This window comes from Monopterus albus, unplaced genomic scaffold (genome assembly GCF_001952655.1).
Source record: "Monopterus albus unplaced genomic scaffold, M_albus_1.0 scaffold58.1, whole genome shotgun sequence".
NCBI lineage: Eukaryota > Metazoa > Chordata > Actinopteri > Synbranchiformes > Synbranchidae > Monopterus > Monopterus albus.
In genome coordinates, this window is record NW_018127938.1 from 319,370 (window position 1) to 337,656 (window position 18,287).

An 18,287-nucleotide genomic window follows, 5' to 3' on the forward strand; every position below is an offset into this window, starting at 1 on the left:
CTCGGGCATCTCTTTCGGATGCCTCCTGGGCGCCTTCCTAGGGAGGTGTTCCGGGCATGTCCCACCGGGAGGAGGCCCCGGGGAAGACCCAGGACACGCTGGAGGGACTATGTCTCTCGGCTGGCCTGGGAACGCCGCGGCATTCCCCCGGAGGAGCTGGAGGAAGTGTCTGGAGAGAGGGAAGTCTGGGCATCTTTGCTTAGACTGCTGCCTCCGTGACCTGGTCCCGGATAAGCGGAGGAAAATGGATGGATGGATGGCAGAAAAATGGGCCAAAATATTTCCCTAGTTATTCAGCTGTAGCTGTTTGCTGTCATCTACATAGTCTGGAAATGCTGCAATTAGTCGGTGACCTTTACATTGTCTCAGGATTTGGGCCTGTTCGGAGAGTCTGAAACGCACTACATTAATCCAGCATTTGACCCTGTTGTGCTGAAAGTCAATGCAAACCCTGACCCAGCGGATATTGTTGGGTATAAGTGCTCCATATCCCACAAACAAGCCTTGAGAGAGGCGGCAAAGTCACCTGTGTCTGACAAAGGCCCAGTCAGCAGCGGGGATGTGCCACTGGAACTGCTGATTTGTGTCAGTGTCACGGGGTTTAGGAGTTGATTCTTTTTGACTCTCATGTAAAAACTGATAGTGGGACCCTGATTTAGAAATCCTGAATTGGTGCTTTTTATCCTTCAGTGTTCATGTAAAACATGCGCTGTGTGATTACTCTGTACATATTATTTCTGTTCCTACACAAACTATTTCGGTCCTTTTCCCTGTACAAGCCTTGCCCCATCTGTCATGTTGTAGGCATGCAAAGGCTAAACGTTGTACCGTAGATTCACTTTTAGATGCTAGTGCTAACATGACAAGCTGTAATTTGTGACTTGGTTTAGTATGAGCGTGTGTGTGTTTGTGTGTGTGCACGCACGCACGCAGCAAATGATCTCTTGGGGGAAACCTATCACACACTTATTACGAAGAGATATGCAGATAACACACTGTGCTGCTGCCACACATACACATTCATACTGTGGTGCACCATGCTCCGTCAGCTCATGTTTTAAAGATGTGCTTTCTATATTCATCTGGTGACAGGTCATCAGACAGATGGTTGAACCAGGGGAAAGTAAGAAGATCCTTCACACCAGTCATGAGGCTTTTATGCCAGTGTTTTCTCTACCCATAGTTCCTCGGGGCCTCCCTTCAGTATTAAGTATTTATTTCCTCACAGTAGTCAATTAGTTTCAGAATAAATTTGGCTTCCTTCTTCCATAAGGTGCTTGAAACCTGTGGGAATATTTATCTTTTGCTCAGTCCTGGGCTTTGGCGCTGTATTTCCCGCACTGAATCGGGCATCAAGAGCCAATTTCAGATCACTCAGGCTGGTATCAGACACTAGATTTCTCTATATCCACAGGCTATCAGACTGTACTATCACAGTTGTCACTGGTTCAGGAAGTCATTTCTAACAAAACATGCCCAGTGTTTACCGAGGCATGCTTAATACGTTATGTTAGTGTGAAAATATATCCTTAACTATGAATTTTCACACCATGGCTGTGAATTTTCACACAACTCCACAGTCCTGTTCTTATATTAAGAAAGGACGCGTTAGTCGCCTGGATCAGTGGTGAGTCACGTCACTTGCCGAGGAAAAATAACATTTTGTTAATGCGTTTGGCAGCGTTTCTATACCAAATGCTGGGTCACAGTGTACATCCCTGTTTGATGATTATGCAATCTGTAGAACGTGTTTGAAAGTTGTTTATATTGTACAGGCAGCTGTTGCCAGAGTGGTGTTTTGTCAGGTCCGCTTTCTTTTTTCCCTCTCCTCTCTCCCTTTTTGCGGGATCAACGCCTCAGCTGTGTCGCATCGGGTAATTAGTGACTCGTGGGTCGGTGCGCACACCTGAGGCGTATTCCGGTGATTTGTTTGTGTGTGTGTGTATAGCTTAGTTTAACGCCACCATGTGTCCGGAGCATTGCGACGTGCAACGTACTATACTTAAAGTAAGTTATACAAAGGTTGTGTTTGACCCGCATTTTTTTTTTGACGTGTGTAAGATGCTACGCTGACAGTCTCAGTGCGTTTTGGCTTGACCTTATCACGCTAATTATGCGGTTAGCAATACTGAAATACGTGCTTTGTCTTCCACGCTGACAGTCCCTGTGCTGTGGATTGCATTGTTTACGTTGGTTCTTTTTGTTCACCTGTCCGTTCTCATCCTCCTGCTATCCTAGTTCCTGCCGTTAGTTTGTGTGTTTACCTGTTCATCCTGATCTCCTTAGTCATCACAGCCCTTCCCTGGTTGTATGTATTATGGACCCTGTTATGTTGTCACTTTGTTGTTTTCATTCCATTAAACCTCCTTTTTTTGTACTAGCACCTGGGTCAGCCATCTTGAGTCCAACCCCAGTTCTCCCTCACCCTCCTGGTGAGGGGGACTAAACCATAACATGTTTAAGGCTTCTGGGCCATGTCCTTTTAGGGTGAACGTTGTCTCTCAATGTTGTGATGAGGTTTAAGATTGATTACTGACCTTGGAAATAGTTATTTGTGTGTGTGTGTATAGCTTAGTTTAAGAGAGGCAATTCCATGACCTGAAAACAAAAGTCCATTTTATAATAAAGGTCAGACATTTCCTTTTGCAATGAAAAGGTTTTTTTTTTTTTTTTTCAAATGTCAGTCAAGAATTTTTTGCTTTCAAAGCCCAAAAGTTAACTCAAGTCCAACAGAATTTTGAGAATTAAATCTAGCCTGAGTCTTTGTCTATACAGCTTGTCCTGTGCAGCTGGACTCAACCTTTATAGAGGTTTTTGTTTTAATATTTGTGGGGGCAGTTGGAGATGAGCTGAGAACACGCTTCAGGCTCTGAGAGTGTGGTTTATTTTTTTTTCTGTTGCTCTTTAAAATAGTTGATACCTTACACAAACAAAGGTTAATTGAAGTTTTACTGCTGCGTGAAGCTAGAATGCACCAGGTTTGGTGGAAAAAGCCCTAAATCTGTGCCAATGACTGTGCCCTAAGGATGCTGTTATGTACACATCTGTGTACAGCACAAGCGAGAGTCCACGCTGTATACAACCTCCTCACTGCCGGTGCTCATGTCAACAGTCAGTCGGCATCTAACCTGCTTTCATTACAAGCATTAAACTACAATCACTGTTTCTCCTCCACAGCTGCCACTGCTGACATGTTTAAAAGAGCAGAAATTGATTTTAGCTGCAGCGAAACACTTCACCACCCAAACTCCTTGGCTTATTTGCATAACAAATTAGACTAAATAGATTGTTTCCCTCATATGAAACTGTAATTGAAATCGTTAGAGAACAGAGCATTGGTGGGCATACAACGAACGAAAGGATCCTTTTGTTTTCACCTAAAACTCTCCTTTTCCTTTCACTGGTGTCCATTATACTGTCAGTCCAACTAATTTGCAGCTCAGTCACATCACTACTCCACTGTGTTAGACAGATGGCAATGGCCTGCTCCCTGAGATGCTCTGTATTGCTGGTCTTTTTATTTATTTATTTATTTTTTTACCATGTAAGGTGAGTGATGGCATCAGTTGCCCTTTATTTTGGGGAAACCAAAACAGTTTCTCTTCTTATGGTAAAGTTCACTAGTTAAACTTGACCTTGGGCCGCTTGCTAACCAGCCCGGAGAGAGAGAGGAAAAGGGGAAATGAGCAACATCAACTTATGCATTACTGCCTTTTAAATGCAAATGAGGAATAAAGGGAGACAGACTGCTTGAGATTGTAGGACTTTCTGTAAACCTGTAATGGTGGCACAACACCATCATTCCACTTCAGGAACAGGGTGTTACACACACATTCCTGGCATCCAAAATACACATCATTTTTACATTAAAGGATAAGGCTAGTCCTTTTCTATATTAACAGTATTTTCAGTGTACAAAGACTAAAACTGTTCACTCTCAAATTATACTCTTAAGGAGTTTCAGAAGAAAAGACAAAAGCCAACAACGTGTCTAGTATCATTCTGTTTGTGCTACTCAGCCCCAAGTCCACTGGGACAGTTTAAACACATACAGTGGTGAAGAAAAACCAAGTGAACCCTTTGGAACGGCCCAGCTTTCTGCATTATTGCTCATAAAATGTGATCTGATCATAAGTCACGGACAATTGTGTGCGCTTAACACAGACAATTGCTATTTTTGTCTTTATTCAACGCACACAAAATTCACAGTGCATTTGGGGGGAAAGTAAGTGAACCCTTGGATTTAATAACTGGTCAAACCTCCTTTGGCTGAAATGACCTCAAACAAGAAGCGGTAGCTGTGGTTCAGACAACGTTCAGGAGGAGCTTTAGACCATTCTTCGTCTCAGATCTCCTTCAGGGGTGTCTGCTGTGAACAGTTTTCTTGAGGGTATTTCACAGCGTCTCCATTGAAATAAAGCTCTGAGTAGGCTGCTTCAAAAGCAGGGATTTCTTAGATTGGTAAAGTTCATGTGCACAGTGTTGATGGAGAGCAGCAAATATTTCATTTATCAGTTACTCTGCAGATTATTTTCTCAATCATTTAAACTCTGAAATATCAAAGTTCTTCACAACTTGCTTGATTTGTCAGACTATTATCCTAAAACTCAGATATTTAATCTTTCACAAATGACAAGGAAAAGGGAAAACTCAAGTTTGAGAAGTTTGAACTGAAAAATATTCAGTATTATCACTTCAAAAATGATGGAAATTATTATTCTGAGTAATCATTGCTGCTCCTAATAGGACAGGTTTATCTCATGCACACGAAACGTGCTCTAACAGTAGCACTGATAAAGACTCATGAAGCTGTGAATGGATTGTCATTTCGGTTACAGTGCTAGTTTGCTGATGTTAGCCACCACAAGCTGCTGGTCGTAAAAGACCACTATAAAGGAATGTTGCATATGAAATCGACTTTTTATAAGAAATACATTCTCACGTTGATTGTTTATTAGTAAACTGGCAGTGTAATATGTTCATCTATTCTATCCTGCCACAGTGCGTGCTGCACACTGCTGCTCCGAGCTTTAGACCTTTTGAATCTCAGCATATGATTGAACATAATGGGCCATTATTTATTTGCTGGTTGAGAGTGGGCCCTCTGCCAGCCTCTTCAGGGTTCCTGCTGTGGGCATATGGTCTCACAGATAGTCATGCTGAATATTTAGGACTGTGTCACTGTTGGAGCAAAGCAAAGGGGGGAGAAAATATAATGGGTGAAACTACTTGCATGAGTGATTTCACCACACCTTGTAACAGCTGAGGAGGAAAATGAGGCACATCAGGAATTCTAATTAGTTCTGATTTGAAAGCAATTTAAAAAAAAATACATCAGTGCATACAGGATTTATGTGAAAATAACTTGGGGCTGCAACTAAAATCAGTTATCTTACATTTTTAATTATTTAACTGTTTAGTCTATCAAAAATAGAAATCACACTCAGAGGCCAAGGTTATGCCTTTAAATTGTTTTTGTTCTTTTTCCCAGCCAATAGTCAAAAAGACATAACTTCTCATTTGAAACTGGAATGGCTTATTGTTTTTGTTTTCAGTCTTGTAAGAACGTCTAGGTTAAAAAGAACTTAATCTTCACAGTAGCTTTATAAATGTGAGCATTAGTGTGCAGATGTTAGTATTTAGCTCACAGCCCTACTATGTCTAAGCTCAGCCTAACAACTCCTACATCACCCAAAGAATTAACTAATAATCAAAATTATTGTCCGTTCATTTGCTGAGAATCAAAAGCATAATAGATAAACTTATTTGAGGGTACAACTAACTATTTGTTATTCAGCCAATAGTCCAAAATAAGAATATTCTGTTTACTATATGGCAGCAAAAAAAAATCACTTTTTAGAACCAATGAATATTTGGCATTTCTGCTTAAATGATTAGTTTATGGTCAAAGTAGTTGATTCATCTCCTCATGTAGCTCTGAGAAATGATCTGACTTTTAAATAAAATCTGTTTCTGAAATCAGGGAAAGCATTTCTTTTATCTGTTGAAATCAGTTTAATTCCCACCCACACAATCATATGTTTCTACTTCAATTTAAACTTTGTCCAGTAATGGTAGATTGACTAGGTATCTGTGCTCTTTTTGTAGTTGTAACTGATTTCACTCTTGCTCGGTTTCACCCACACCTTTTACAGCCATGTGGTGTTGGCGGTGAGGAGAACAGACAGAAACTCACTGCAGGAAAAGGACATTACTGTTCACGTGAAACACATGTACTCTTTGTTTCCACTTTTGTCTGGCAAAATGTCACATTTGAACTGTGCATATAAAGTATGATGACCCCACAGATCAGTGTTTGTTTTTTTTTTGTGGTTACACATTTTCCTCTTACACTCCTTACTACATTTCCTTAGTACAGAATAGGGGCAAAGCAAATCCTGGGCAGAGCAGACGGGCAGGAGAGTGAAGGGGCTGATTTTACTTTTGACAGTGTTACTCTGTGTGACGTTATGATATCAAATTTCCTGAGAGATGGGGAGACTAAAGTAGGGATGGAAGAGGACAAAAATGAGTTAAAGCAAGAATAAAGAAAGACCCGGTGAACTTGATGCTTATACTCCTGAAATTTGATATATGGAGCCAAGAGCCGGTATTTGAATTGCTGTTAGCAGGCCTGCTATCCAGCCTGGCAATTTGTGACTGCTGTTGTATTGAAGTGTTAAATCTGTGAAATTGTACAGTATGTAAGGATATACGATAGTCACCTCTTTCTGCAGTTGTGATCCTTCTGTTTTAACCTGTACCAAACTTCTTATGAGTTAGTATTATTATTCATTGAGGATTTGTCTTGCATCATCTAAAGCAAGAGAGGAAAAACGGGAGCTGCGGGGATTGGCATGCACCACTTTGTTGGTCATGAGCCAGATTCACTATTCACACTGCAAACGCACTGTGTGCTTGAGGCCCCAGGTCCACCTGGTCTCTTCTGAGCTGTAACGCCTTTTTTCAGCTCAGAATGAGAAAATGAATTTTTTATTTGGGTCTTGGCCGGAACCCCTGCTGCATAATCTAAAGCACACACACACACACACACTGATGTACAGTCTGTTCGATCCTCTGTATGAAATGTGGAACACCAACCTCTTTGGTGTACATACGTATGGTTTTGCCCAAGAGAATACTCAAATGAATAGCGTGCTGCTTTTTTTTTTTTTTTTTTCTTGCCAGGAAAGTTTCTTACTTGGCTACCAGATGAACAGTGCAGAAATAATTTTTGCATAAATTGATATCTTGTTCATTCCAAGATTGAACCCTTACTGCCAACAGGGGCACCTAAGGGAGCATCTACTGTATAATCCCTGTATTGTACCAGCACACGCATATTGACTTGGGAATGCTGATGATGATCTCAGATCCACGGTATCAATTTTTCTTTAGTGTAGGAGCTTCATACAGGTTCACATGAAGAAGGGTGAGCACAGCGTGTCGCCCTCTACTTGCTCCAATTTTGGAATTCACAATTTTACACAGAACCTGTCATCAGATGTACGTTATGTTTTATATCCTGTATAAAAATCCCTGTATACTCTGTGGCAACCCTGTAGGAATTGCTTTTATATTGCTGAAGTAGAGGGTAATAACCAAGCTGTAAACCATTTCAACTGTGCATTTTGTTACAGTAAAAACTGACTGAAAAATATGATTTGATCATTTTGTGGCCAGGATTTTTCCAGCTTCTGTACACTGCTTATCTGAGTGTACTGTATCTATTGAAAGGCAACAGCAAAAAGTAACAGTCAGGTTGTAACCCACTTTGTACTTGAACACTGACAAACTGTACTTCAAGACCCACAGAAAGTAAAAGACAGCACTGGGAGGGAGGGAAGTAAAGGTTCCCACAGGAAAAGAGTTGGATGCAGCAGTTGTGATGCAGTCCTTCAGGCTGATGCTTGACAAGGCATGGGCATGTCTCTGTGACAGCAGGTCAAGCTGTGTATGTGTATAAACGCACTCGAGCAAAGCAGTGCGACTGACTGGGCACCGACACTTGACCTCCAACAGCACACCACAGCACACAGACGCAGCGTCTTCAAGGTACAGATGATGTGTGAATTAAAACCAGAAAGGGAAAAACAGACAACTCATGAAGATATCAAACTTCTGTCACTCTCTATTTTGTGTTTAAAGGTGCATTACTTCAGGTTTCTAACTTAAACCTCTGCACCCAAGGCCAAACGTATCTTTCACATAGCTGAAATTCTTTAGGTATGCTTGGTTTACCTTAATGTAGCTTGCAGTCAGATTTTACATAATCGTCCTCACTGACTCAGAAAATAGCTGTAGCGGTACAGGTGACCTTTCAGTGAACTCGGCTACTTCAGTTACACTTCTCATCGCAGTATGATTGGTTTCTGAACAGAGAAATGGATTCTGAAGAGTCTTTCATGTCTGTTTTGTGCTGGCACTTGATTTCATAGCACCTCTCCAAAATGTGTAAAAGTGGCCTCTCAGCATTTAATTAAATAACAAGTAGTCCAGACTAGTGCGTGTTAAAGCACTTTACACTACGCAGCAATCAAAAATATGTATTCCATTGTTTCCTTGTGACTTTTGTTGTTTAAAGGTAAAGTTTCTGATAATAGTAAACTTTATCCACAAATATTAAATATTTAATTATTTTATTCTGTAGTATATATTTCTAATGAGGACACTTTCCCATTGTGGTGTACAGTCGCTCTGGTAGCGCGGGGCTCTACGTTGACATGACCAAGCTTCACACTGTGCGAGCATGTGTCTCATGGCCATGTTGCACATTCTTAGTGAGTGCAAGGTGCCTTGCTGAGACGGTGAATGTCTTCCAGGCTGGTTTCAGGAGAACATCTGTCACCAGATTTACCCGCTGACAGAGTGAAGCTGTCAGGGGACAACAGTAGAGGCATGGTGGTATGTGGTCAGCTGGTGGTTCTCTCTCTCTCTTTTTGTTCATTTCTGTCTTTCTCTAGCTGTCTCCGGGGAGACAAGCAGACACACATGCCGACATGTGATAAACAGATCTGTGACTAATGGTCTGCCTTAATAGAATACAAATGAGATGATTAGACAACCTCTTTTATGCCAAGCAAGGAAACTCCACTGGCAAAATAAAACTCAGATCTGGAGTCTTCTGGATTTTAATTAGTGTTCCATATACCATCTTTACACTACCATGAAAATGACTTGGTAGTAAGCTTTGTTTTTGTGGAACTATTGATTGGGTTGTCAAGTCAGGCTGGTTGGTATAAAATCTGAAAGTACTGCAAATTATACATGTACTGTACATTCACATACAATTCACTTTATCAGTCAGCGACAGTTACACACCTTTGGCATGGTCTGTTTGTCCTCTGGCAAAAAAGTACCGGACCATATGGTGCAACACAGGCTGCATTTCATTCTGCTGTCTACATATCTGGTGAATAGAAGTTAATCTTGACAGGGACTGTTTTGATATCGCTGTGCAAAATCATATATATACATACATACATACATACATACATACATATACACATACATACATATAATTCCAATGTATTTAAAGTCCTATTATTTCTCCTGGAAAACTTCGGTTCTCAAAGAAGAAGGCTGGCAATTGCTTTGTTTTTGTTGTTCCACGGAATGACCAGAACCAACAGAGCCTCCCCGTCCTGTATGTGGAACTCAGCCCCAAGCCCGTTAGTTTGTGTGTGTGTGTGATTGGGTAAATGGGAAGTTATGTAAAGTGTTTTGAATGGGCTTCAGTGTGTAGAAAGGTGCTATATAGATTTACCATTTACTGTTGGGACTTTGACTTGTTTTTTGTTTTTTTTTTCCCCAAAGAAATTTGACTCTAGTGACTAATTGGCAAAGTAATCAACCATTTTTTTTCTAATGGAAATAATCAGTGGTTGCAGCTGTAGTGTTTTTTTCATTGATTATTTAGCTGAATCTGTTTGCTAAGGAAAAAAAGATCATTTGAAGATCTTGGCCACATTCAGAACAATTTCACTGATCTGTTTCTTCATACAAAGATGTATAATTGTAGGCTTGACTGAAAATGTTGGTGTACAGCAGTCTTCAATATGCTGCAGATGTGTATTTTTCAGTACTTCTCAGTCCCCACATCGCCTTCTCAGTGCGCTTATATAAACTTAAGAAGCAGTAATGCTGCTGTGGGTGTATTCTCTGTGAATAGGATGAGCTTGTCATCGTTTGAGATGCAATGTAGATGTACTTAGACACACAATACACTGTGGCCCATTTCCTTTCAGATGAGCTCTATTCAGCTTCCGAGTCAATTTCCATCGGGCTTTTTCTGATCGCAAGTCATCCAAAATGAGTTTGACGTCCCCCTCTGATGGACTCCCTCCGGTTTCTAAATTATAGTCAGTTTACATGTCAAAATGCTAAAGAAGCATAAAGGGGAAGTATATGTACATAATATTGGTTTGATGAAAAATGTGGGGGACTGAGGCTTTGATGTTGGGGCTTGGAGATTAAGTGTTTGGAGCTGTAATGCTTCAGTGTGTAGCCTGCAGTTCTGTGTCCCATTCATCTTTCATTTCTGACTGGCAGCTCTGAGACGTTCAGTGAAAACACTGGAAAGCTCTCAGTACTCTTAGAGCACTACTGGGTTTTTTCATGTAGATAAGTGAGTTTCATGACAGTTAAAACTAACAATAAAACAGAAGCCTGCCTGAATTTTAGAGTAGCCAGCCTCCTGTAAAACCACAACTTCCAGTCTTTATGCCAAACCAAGCTAACAGTCTTTTACAGTAGCGTTATACTTAATGTCACATTGCACAATGCACATTGAAGGCACCAGTAATCATGCAAGCTAGACAAATATAGATAGTATCATCCTCCTCAAGCCCTGTCATATATTTATCCCTGGATTAAGATGTGATCGGTTAACATCCCATTTAACAAAGGAGGAAAAGGCGTTCCTCATCTCATTCACCAAGTTCCACAGTGAACACACAAACTTCGTGTGCCTACAGAAGCTATATCATCCTCACCCGTGCTCACTCATGTAGCCCTCTGAATTACTCGCCCTATCAACGCATTGAACATCACTTAACAAATGATTTATCATGGGATGACGGCGTCTGCGCTCTCCTTTAAAAAACAGCATGTCATTTTGAGACCTGCTCCCCTTGTGTTAGGCACAAAGGATTCTGCCACAGTGACAGACTGGATGCTTCACACAGCGCTTGTGTGTCTGAGCGAGCGTTAGTGTGTGTGTGTGTGTGTGTGTGTGTGTTTCATTTTGTGGTAGTGGCAGTTTCATGTTAAGTTTTCATCCACAGGGAAAAGACTGGCTTCATCTGGGCTCATGGCTAAAAATAAAAACCCAATATGCTCTCTTTTTATTGTTCTGCTGCTCCTTCTTTCTAAAACACAATAAGTTATTTATTTATTTTACAGTGACTAGCACACCCTGTTGTCTAAAAACTCAATATGTTGCAGTTATATTTATAGCGACAAGCCTCTGCGGTGACAACCAATCATATTCTAGAGAACCACAATACATCCTCTGTGTTTTAAAGCCACAGACCTGCCCTGCTTCTTTAAAAATGATGTACTATGTTGGCAGGTCTGCCCTGTTTTACTGTGTTGTATTGACTTGTCCAACATATAAGTCATCCAACCATGCTATTCTTAAAAACTATACCAGCATGTCTCAACATTGACCCCCCTCCCCCACCCAAAAAAACCTATACAACTGAAGAAAATCTGTAAATTGTGAAATAGTCCAGAGAGACTTAACAGGCCTTTTTCAGTTTTTGAAAAGCTGAGATGGAGGGTTTCTCTAGTGACAAACATTTTTTTCGTCAAGTGAAATCATGACACTACAAATTTTCTAGGTCAAAGCTGTTAGCAGTAGGTGAGGAGGGAAAAATGAGAGGCGAGAGTTGAAATCAGAGAGAGGGAGAGGCGTAAAGAAACAGAGACCAACCAGAAAGTCTGAGTTTGTGTTCATGTCCTTTGTGTGATGTTTGATCAATGAGACACTGTGACACAGATAAGTGCTCATGTGTGACAGCTTGGTTGTTCTTTTTAACGCGGCGGCCTTGTTCCTCTCTCAGCTTCCATTCACAGCAGCTATAACGTGTCAGCGATGCGAGAACACAACCTGAAACCTCTAGGGTTTGGTTACACTTGTGCTAATGTCGGATTTTAAGGATCTGTTGCTGAGACCACACTGCTTTGTGGGCACACTTGGCCTCAAAATGTCTACTGTGTGTTTCCCTCTTTCTGCAGTTCCTTTATCTGTTTACCTGTTGTTTGGGAATCTTTTGTTCTTGCTAGCTGCTGGTCCTCTGGGTTTGTGCCGATTTTGGTACATCTGTTTTTTCGCCTCCCGAGGATGGCAGGCTGTAAACAGGTCAATTCATCTCAAGGGATTCATCCTGATATAATAACATTAGCATTCATTTCATGTCTTTTCTGTCCACGTAACTGTGACAAAGTGGGTGAGAACACTCCACTTGTCCATAGGCTAAGTCATGTATGTTTTCTAATGCCTTAACCTGTGTGTTAAATGTTTGTATTTACTAGGTTCATCACTTCCTTATTTTGTATGCTCTCTGATGTCATTAAGGATGTCATAGGGTTGATTGGTACCAGGAGCTACTTAATCAGCTGAGGTGGAGCAGCTGGTAGCATGGTAGTCTAAGTGTAGTGGTGTGCACGTGCCTGTAAGTTGCGTTGAGTTATTTTGAGTTGAGTTTTTTTCAGTTATGTGAAGTTAAACCATTTAGTTTGTTTAGTGATTTTGTTTGGCATGCGTACTTTGCTGGCACTTGTTTAAAATAAATGACTGATTTGAGAAAAACTGATGTCTTGTTCGAGTCTGTCTCCTACATGCCTGGCCGCTCAGAGTCAACTTACCACAGTAACCAACATAACTTTGGTATTAAGTTCAATTTTCTGTTGTGGTTTCCATTATCTTCACCAGCTGGTTGCCATAATGTGTCTTTCAGTGGTTTTGCGCTGTATGATTTTATTTTATTTATTGCTGAAATAGATGCCATATGGAAACGATGCCAATGAAAATGAACCAGAACAGTAAAATTGTGGGCAGTAAAACCAAAACGATCAGCTTGCAGAGGGGATTTTCACATTACACATACCTTTTTGGCCCATTTTTAATATAAACATATTGACTAGTGCAGCTTTACTTTAATCATTTCAAATGAGTTTAGTTTTCTCATAGTTGGTTGAATTTATTACAATGTGATTTAAGAACACAGCTCCCCCCTCACTGACTCATAATAACAACAGCATATTACATAGCCACTTTCTTTCATCATACAACATGTAGGCTAAACAGCACAGCAGGACTTTCTTCAAATCCATTTTTGCTTATTTTACTACAACATTGTTGTCTAACAACTTGATGTATTGCATCATGTCCACCTGAACTTCTCTTTTCAAAATGATCTGTGTGCCATAGTCTCTATTTGAGCAGAGATGGAGGATCTTGAATGGACTCTTTTACCAAAGGGATTTAGAATGCATAAATACGACTGTTTAGCTGACAGTATAGACACTGATGTTTCAAATTCTCCATTGCATTGTATTTTATACACTTTGAATTGCCTTTGCGCATAAAAATGTGCAATATAAATAAACTTGCCTTGCTTTGCCATAAGTTAGTGGAGTTACCAGTAGCAGAAACCAAAAATACTTTGAGGCTTAACACAGTTAAAATCCACAAAGAGCAATTCAGCAATCTCAAGTGGAACCTTGACACAGTGATATTTCGTCATTGATGCTATGCTTCTGATAAAAACACACACGATGAAAAAGTGAAATGCAACTGGAGCCCAGGAAGCTGTAAGATTTATCACAGGTTTTCAAGTTAATGAAAGTGATGAATAACAATGAAATTTAACTGGAAATAGGATTACTATTGATGTTGAGCACTTTGGGCTAAGTGTATAATTTTGAACCACCTTTTAATAAGCCCACACGTTCAACTAATAGCTTGGTATTTTGTTTTGCTTCAGCTAAACACTGTCTGTCAAACTGTGGAGTGGCCCTTCCCAGAACTGGTGCCTATGCATGTAAGTTCCTGCAGTGTGTGAAAGCTAATAAACCAAGATTAGCTAGGACCAAGAACCCCATGTGTCTAATTTATTTTGTGCAGCACACAGCAGGAGAAATTAAGAAGGAAATTAATACCCGAGGCCATGCTAGCAGGGGAAGTTAGCAGAGAATAAGACACTGAAGTCCTGTATGTACTAGTCATAGCAAACAGTATGCCATAGAGACCAAAACACTGGCTGCCAGAACAAAGAGGTCCCACTCTTTTGCACAAAGGGACAAAAAGCAAAAACCAGGGTTAACGTCAGTTTGACTTGTTGAGATGGAGAGTGTTGAAAGTAGCCAAAGCCAGGATTCAAATTTCAGATGTGACGTCCTTCATTCTAGATGTGTTAGCATCTGAAGCTGGACTTACTCTAGAAGACTGTGATAAGACTTTAAAAGACTAAAGTCTGACACTCTCTCACATCTAAAGACAATGTGTCTTTAGTCACAGTGTTTAGTCAGACTGATTTTGCAATGACTGGGGATCTTGCAGGGTCATTATTCCTATACACTCCCGGATTTGGCTACAATTGCACTTGTGTGTGCAGGGTTTTGCTTGGATATTATTAAACATGTTTGATTTTATTGGAATGCCAAGAAGAGAAAAAGACTTGAACCAGCTCAGATCACCACCTTACACCAAACAACTGAGATGGTGAGACGCGACTGTAGCAAGACTCTGACATTGGAAATATGTCTGTGGCACGAAATGGCTAAAAAGGGTTATATGTAGACCCTCTAAGCTGAACAATTAGGCAGAGTAGCTTTAAACAGACCAACAACAGCAAGTAGTACAACATGTATCTGTTATACCTTGTGCATTACAGTAGGTAGGTGTATTTTGCTGAATTTGAAGTGAAGCTGTTCCTGATCCCGCTGTGAGTGATAAACCATTCAGTTCCCAGTACGATCTTTAAACTGCACCTAACAGCAGAAGTGTTTTTTTCCCCACTCTGAATAAAAAAGAAAACTCACTCTGTAATTTATTCCATGATGGTTTCATGCAACTATAGCAGAATCATAATTTTGTTCACATCTGCAGCTCCTTGTGTAAATCGACTGTTGTTGCATACTTATGTCTCTCTTTTTGCTGATAAGATGTTTTTGAATTGCTGAGTAGACTGTTTTAAGGCAACAGGGTCAGCCCATTAGCCAGTGCTTCAGATTGATGTTGAATGTGGAAATTATTTGGGGAGACTTTGCAGGCTGTGTATAAGCCTAAATGTAGCTGAAGGGGGACTGTGTGCAGATAAGAGCAGTTCTGAGACACCAGAGGATAATAAAGGAAAATATTTATGATGGAAGATAAAACTGAACAGTAAATACAGTGGTGAGAGGTAACTATGTAGCGGTACTGTCTTGGAGCACAAATTTGAGCTGGGCCACTTGTCCTTTATTGTTTTAATTTGATACTGTTTTCTGCTTTTACTGAACTAGATGTCAGAGGGGAATATTGTACTTTTTACTTGACAACATTTGCAATGTCAGACAGTGGTAGTTGTTTCTTTTAAGATTTTAAATCAAATATGTTTTATAAAAAGTCTATTACAGAGCTCCAAAGTTGACAATTATTTAGTTTTGTCAAGAATCCAGAGATCAGAAATTCCAGGTTACAGTTATATAAAACACTAAAATTGTTGTATATGCATTTGTTGAAGCTGGCTTCATGTTAAAATGCCGTTTACACTTTAATTCAATTCAGTTCAGTTTTATTTGTGTAGCGCCAAATCACAACAAAAGTGTCACCAGACACTTTACAAAGTAAAGCAACCCCCCAGCAGCCTAGGCCTATAGCAGCATAACTAAGGGAAGGCTCAGGGTCACCTGATCCAGCCCTAACTATAAGCTTTATCAAAAAGGAACGTCTTAAGTCTAATCTTAAAGGTAGAGAGGGTGTCCGCCTCCCGAACTGAGACTGGGAGTTGGTTCCATAGGAGAGGAGCTTGATAGCTAAAGGCTCTGCCTCCCATTCTGCTTCTGTGGACTCTAGGAACCACAAGTAGACCTGCACTCTGAGAGCGAAGTGCTCTGTTAGGATGATAAGGCTCTACGAGGTCTTTAAGATACGATGGAGCCTTGTCATTAAGGGCTTTGTGTGTTAGGAGAAGGATTTTAAATTCTATTCTGGATTTTACAGGGAGCCAGTGGAGAGAAGCTAATATGGGAGAGACATGATCTTGCTAGATCCTGTCAGTACTCTGGCTGCAGCATTTTGGATTAATTGGAGGTTTTAATCTAATAATATGATATATAATAACCCTCTGAAAGGAGGCAGTGTGTCTGTAGTCTTTACTCAATTGCCATTTTGAATGCAGGACTTTTACTTGTAATGGACAACTTTTAGATCATGGTATTGCAACTTTCACTTAGGTAAAGGACCTAAATACTTGCTCCATCAGTCACTTAAGATATACTGTTATTGCTTTCATTAACGTTTTCTTATCCAAGTCATTAAGTGTTTAAATTTAATCACATCGTTTCCTGTGGGCAAGTAAATGTTGGGCCAAATTTGAGTCTTTTTTTTTTTTTTTGATTTTCTGTGCCCTGCCTCGTAACTGTCTGTGTAATCGTTTGGACTAAAAGAAGCACTGCTCTCTGTGGGTCCTACAGTTTGTGTGTGTGTGTGTGCGTGTGTGTGAGTGAGAGACAGTTTGTGTGCACATGTATTCATATAGCTAACTTGTATTTGATTTATGCAAGTACACATCTGCGTCTCATGCGTGGTTCTTGACTGAGTTGTCCTGTGACGCTGTGTCATTTCACTTCACCACCTGATTGGTCAACGACTGTCTCTGCAGGTGGTATGACGTCTGTCACTCCAGGAGGGCTTCTAGCATTTATTTGTGTGTATGTGCATGTTCTTTTTTTTTTTTTGTTTTGTTGCATGCTCTTTTAAACATGAGTGATGTATGAGGCATGCTTTCATTCTCTCAGAAGCATATGCACAGACAGTATATACAGTACACATACACATTCAGGGATCTAATTCAGTACTAATTTGCAGCCTTTGAACAGTAGACTAATCTGATAAGAACACAATAGGCTAATTAGTGTTAGATGAACCTACCTCACATGCCATTTGACCACTGTATGTCTCACACAGGCACAAAGAGGAAGCGAAGGTGGTAGCGTAACGGTAAAAATACTTCTAATTCAGCATCTGTGATGAAAATACTTTTATTTCTCCCTCATGGACCACAACAACCATTTAGCAGCCTCTGTGACTGCTACAATATTGCAAAGATTTACCTGCTGTTTCCTGCAATAAAATGGCTTTGATTCCATTCAGTGGTGTAGCCTTGGTGCACCGCTGCGGGGGAGGAGGGCACACTGTGATCACAGCCTCCAATATGTCAAAGGTAATTAGGCTGATCGGAGAGTGTACCCTATTATGCACAGAGAGGTGTGTGCTGTTAATTAGACTGATGAGTAGATACACTCTAATAAGCCCAGCAGAGACCATCAGCTAAATGACTGGTGTTGTTCTGCTCAGACTTCTTCCCTTTTACTCCAGAAAGCTACTTTGACTAGTACGGTTCGGTTGGGTTCGTACTTGTGGACCAGATACAAAACTGTGAGGAGCAGAACTGAAGCAGTTAATGGTTTAGTTGGTTGAAAATATTTTAATAAACTGTCTTGTTTCAGTAGTTTTTCAGCCAAAACTGCCAAATTTTTGCAGATTCTAGTGATCAATTAATGGAGAAAACAATCAGCAAATAAACTGTTACAAATAACAGTTGCATTGCTAATGAAGAGCAAAAGCTGATCAGGTATTTCATATAAATTTTTATTGTATATATAAAATAAGACATAGTTGTCTTTGTAATGTTTACAGTCATTAATCACCAGCACATGGTCATAAAGCTAAAGCTGTGACTGGGCTGTAATAACATGAAATGATGAATCACAGGGGTCTTCCAAGAGTTCTTGGATATATGACACAATCAATTTTCAATAAACATATTACCAGCTGAGTTTGTATATTTGGTGCTAAAGCTGCACCCTAGTTTTGAAGCAAAAAATATGATGGGATGTGATGGTGCACAGCCACTGTTGTATTCTTTAAGCAAAGCCCGTCTTGCAAGACTTTGCTGGAAGGAAGCTATAGTGTGTAAGAAGGCATAAGCTATACCAACATCTCTCTTGTCAACACTGTGGAGTTGTCTATATTTTGTTGTTTTTACCCAGACCTAAAAGATGTCCAAACAGGCAAA

General features: G+C 40.3%; 1 protein-coding gene across 7 annotated transcripts in view; it reads left to right on the top strand.

Annotated features, from left to right (window-relative positions):
* The window catches only part of LOC109961775 (ephrin type-B receptor 1-like), a 77,782-nt gene that overhangs the window by 10,054 nt on the left and 49,441 nt on the right, over nt 1–18,287 (top strand). Inside the window, exon 1 of one of the 7 annotated variants that reach the window (XM_020602898.1) lies at nt 1,968–2,007. The exons of the other annotated variants lie outside the window; for them this stretch is intronic. The gene's annotated coding sequence lies outside the window, so the exon portion shown is untranslated. Of the gene's footprint in view, nt 1–1,967; nt 2,008–18,287 lie in introns of those variants that run through there. 7 annotated transcript variants of the gene reach the window in all.